Here is a 4,742-nt window from a genome sequence, read left to right as displayed (position 1 = left end):
CTCTGCACAGGAATGTCAGAGAAAAGTGGTGACACACACACACACACACACACACACACACACACGAATTGCAGAAGTAGGAGGGCTGTGACAGGGCATGGTGGGGGATTTACCCCAATGGGAAATTGTCGTTTGTGTTGGAGACTGAGGGTGGAGTAATTTTGAACAGTTAAGTCATCTCGCCCTCTCTCTCTCTTCCCTCCCACTCCTCCATATCTATCCTTCTACAGTTTAATTGGCTCTTCCTGTCTCCCTTTTTGCTCCGTGTTTCATCCTGTCCTCTATTTTTTTTGTCACACTCATGTTATTTTCCTCACACTTTTTTTTGTCTTTATCTTTGTACTTTCATTGATAGTGCAGCTGACCCTTTAACCTCTTCACACAAAAGCAGGAAGCGCTCAGGTGTGCATGCAAACTACTTCATATTTGTCGTACAGATATAGGAGGGAGAGTGATTTTCTCTTTTTCTTATGCTTTGGGTGTCTGTGCTTGTGTTGAAGTTAAGTTTTAAGTTGCAGGGATCTGAGTTCTCCCCACTGGAGCTGTGATTGAAAGCATACATTAACCCCTTGTGCTTGCATACACACACACACACACACACACACACACACACACATGCACACACACAAGTTGTGACTAACCGGCCCCTCTCCCAACGGAAGTCAGACCTATTGAGCTAAGAAAAAAAGGCCCCAGGTACATACACACACATCCACATATACACTCCTTATCCTGTTAGATTTCCAAATCGAATTAGAGTGTAGGCTTATGTGTGTGCATGTGTGTGTGTGTGTGTGTATGTGTGTGTGTGTGTGTCTGGAAACTATTACCTGGCATGCCTCCCCTTTGCTACCCAAAAACCAAGAGGCCCCATACGGATCCTGCCATCACCTCTTTCTTTCTTTTTATTGCCTTTTTTATGCAGATGTTTCTTCTCACATTTAAAGCATGTTCTTTCTTTGTTTAATCTATTTTATTTGATCCCTTGCCCACACTCATTAGCTTGGGTTAATTTTCTGATCATCAGCAGTTGGGTGGCAGCATTTCAGATCTGTGCTTTTCATTGTTTTTCGGCAGTTGCCTGGCAGATGTGTTTCGCAATTGGCTTCATCCTGATCTGCATCGAACCCACAAGAGGGGCCGCACTCGGGCTCCGCTATCCCTTTCGTCAGCCTCACCATTCTCCTCCAAGATTCAGACGCAGGAAACTGAGTGCAGGATGAAGTCAGGTGACAGGAAGGAACCCCTGCGCGGCATTCCTCTCATGAACTCCACATTATCTCTGGAACCCTGGAAGTCCTCGAGCAAAGGAAACACACCCAAAACACAAATTCTAAGACACAGTTTCCCTCCAGATCCTCTAAATAGCTCGCAGTTTCAGACACAGTCTGATTGAGAACCTCTCAAGATAACATCAAACCATTCAATGTTGATGTAGAAGAGACACGTAACAACAATTCCTTTCCTTCTTAGTGACAGCAGCCCGCTAATTTGGGTTACCAATGATGGCAGGGAGAAAACAGAAAGTTTGAAGTGGTGAAAACTCCAGTAAAACCTGTTGTATAAATAACATTATTTTTTAACCAGCTTGTGGCCTTCATCAAGGTCATAGTGTTCTATATATGGTAAATGATAAATGGACTGGTACTCATATAGCACCTTTCTGCTCAGTTGAGCACACAAAGTGTTTCACACAGTGCCTTTATCGACATCTAAGTGCTCTGATGGATGCACTGGGGGCAACTTGGGGGTTCATTATCTTGCCCAAGGATACTTTGGCATGTGGACCTAGTAGATGACCTGTTCTACCAACTGAGCCACAGCTGCCCCATGTACCATACACTTACTAGCCACTGTTCAACTGCTTGTTAAAGCTAATATCTAATCAGCCAATCACATGCCAGCACAATGCATTTAGGCATGTAGACATGGACAAGATGACCTGCTAAAGATCAAGCCGAGCATTAGAATGGGGAAGAAAAGTGATTTAGGATTTTGAATGTTGGCGGTGACAGACCAGCTGGTCTGACTATTTCAGAAACTGCTGATTTGCTGGGATTTTCCCACATAACCATCTCTAGGGTTTACGGAGGATGGCTTAAAAAAAAGAAAATATCCAATGAGTGGGCAAAAATGCCTTGCTGATGTCAGAGGAGAATGGTCAGAGCTTCAAGCTGATAGGAAGGCAACAGTAAGGCAAAGCATTTCTGAGCACCCAACAGATTGAACCTTGAAGCAGATGGGCTACCACAGCAAAAGACCAAAAGAGTGTCACTCTTGTCAACTAAGAACAGGAAATTGTTGCACTGACCAAAACTAGACAACTGAAGACTGGAAAAGCTTTGCCTAGTCTGATGAGCTTTCATGTTGTTTGGCATAAACAACATCAGTGCATTAGCTGTCTGAAACAGTTTGTTTTAGCTTTCTAATCACCTTAAAGCCAAGTTCCTCCTGATTGGCTACCCCTCGTAAACAGAAGGTTTAAAAAGCCGGTGGGTGGGGCTTAAGCACTCACATTTAGAGCAATGAAGCGTTAACCTCATTATTTGAAACATTTGCAGTGTTTATATGAGCATCCAGTATTGTAAATAACAATGGCACATCACATAAATCAAGGAATTTATAATAAACACGAGCAAAACTATTTTAAACAGCCAAGAGGCCCCTAGTCTGAACATGCGAGGTCCATAGTGTGTAACACACAGGGGAACTGTTAGATGGGGAGTGAAGTAGAAATATTGGCACAGTACTTTGTGACTGTTGTTTTTCTTTGAAACATTCTGGAAAAACGATAGGATATATATATTTTTTTTTCCCCAAGTTGTGCTAAAATCGAGCACAGTCCATGCCTGTTGCTCACTGCAGGCTGAGTGTTAAAAGAACCATGGACGATAAGCACCAGTGCATGCAGGAGTATGCAGAAAAAATAAAGGCAGAATTGTACATTTGGGTGCTCTGTGTTTGTGCGTGTCTGTGTGTGTCTGTGTGTGTTATGTTCTGTTCATGTGCATGTGAGGGTGTGTTTGATGTTCCACAGTGTGCACGCATACTGTACATGCAAATGTTTTTCTGTGTGCAACTTGCATTACACTAACACACTGGTGCAGCCTGGGGTGGGGACCCAGAGCACAGGAAAGCCTGGTGTGGAAGACACACACACACACACACACACACACACACACACACACACACACACACACACACACACACACACACACACACACAAATACACATTAAGTATGTCTGCCCTCTGACATAAAGTCTGAACTATTGTGTAATAAAAAGTAGAGGGGGCCAGAGAGGGGTGTGTATGTGTGTGGGTTGGGGGGGTACAGGATGTGAAAGTATGATTTATGATTCAATAGCAAAAGACAAGGGATGAAATTTATAGCAGAGGGGACTGAGGGAAAGGGAGAAGAGGGAGGGGGATGTCGTGGAGCAGCAGCAGAAGGGGGGAAAAAGAGGGGAAAAGTAAGAGGGGAATACTTCTGCAAGTGCATGTGGAGTTCGTTATATTACTGTGCACTCCCATAATAATATATGTGTGGATTCGTGCTCCGTATATATGCTTAGTCTTTCAAATCTATCTTAAAACAACACGCTGGTACCTATATGAACACCAAAACTGTTTTTGTTGGATGAAATCATTTGCTTCATACTGGCCATTAAAAGATTGTTTCCTGATGGGGACAAAAACTCCAGTTTAGCTGAAGCTTAGAAGGATCTGAACCAGTCTGAATTGGTTAAACAAAAGTGGTATGTTTAAAAGTAACAGCTTATTTTTGTTACTGTACCTCTACTGGTCATTCATAAGAAGGCACTGTCTATAACACCCAGAAGGGAATTGATAATTTGAAAACTCTTCTGGAAAATTAAATTGGACTAGTGGAAGGGTTCTCCTTCAAGTCAACCCGTCTTTTAAAATGGCTCGAGCGCATTCTTTCTTTCAGTCAAAAATGTCAACTAGTTTTGGCCATTGTTTGGATATAGTTTTAGTTGTTTGTACTTAATCACAAGGAAATTAACCATTTCTATAGGCCTTCATCTGTTTCCCAGAGGAGAGCTCACTGCAGCTGCAGACAGATACACACATACATTGAAACTGACACTCTACAGGGAACATCTGGTGCACTTCAATGCTGATTTTATGTCTTGCATTGCTTTCTCAGCACACACACACATACACACACACACACACACACACACACACACACACACACACACACACACACACACACACACACACACATACACACACACACACACATGCATGCATTTGCAACCAGCTGAAATGCAGAAATAATGTAGCAGGTTTGGAATCTGTTACAGTGAGAATTTATGGTGAAGTGCTATTTCTCTGTCAAAAACAGTGTTATAGTGGACAAACCTGGCCTGTCTTTGCCACAGAAAACAGACCTAAAATAGATCCTGACTTTGAACTTGGTCAGTGTGTACAAAAGAACGCAAATTATGAGAACTGCACTGATTTCAAAAGTCATATTCTCAATGATGGGCAATTAAGTTTTTATGACCTTACTCATTCTGTTATCTGGCACATTATTGCAACTAAAGCTGTGTTTGCTTCCTTCAATAACTGCAGGAGGCTCATATTTCCTTTGTTCTTCTATACTTGGATCCAGATTTATTTCATTATAATGTTCCTGCCAGTGGGCACACCACACTGCCCAACAGTCAGCCTGTGTGCTACAGTCGCCCCCCACTGTGATGTTGTAGTAATGCAA

The sequence above is a fragment of the Archocentrus centrarchus genome, assembly GCF_007364275.1.
Source record: "Archocentrus centrarchus isolate MPI-CPG fArcCen1 chromosome 18 unlocalized genomic scaffold, fArcCen1 scaffold_23_ctg1, whole genome shotgun sequence".
Taxonomy (NCBI): Eukaryota; Metazoa; Chordata; class Actinopteri; order Cichliformes; family Cichlidae; genus Archocentrus; species Archocentrus centrarchus.
This window is presented reverse-complemented; position numbering follows the sequence as displayed.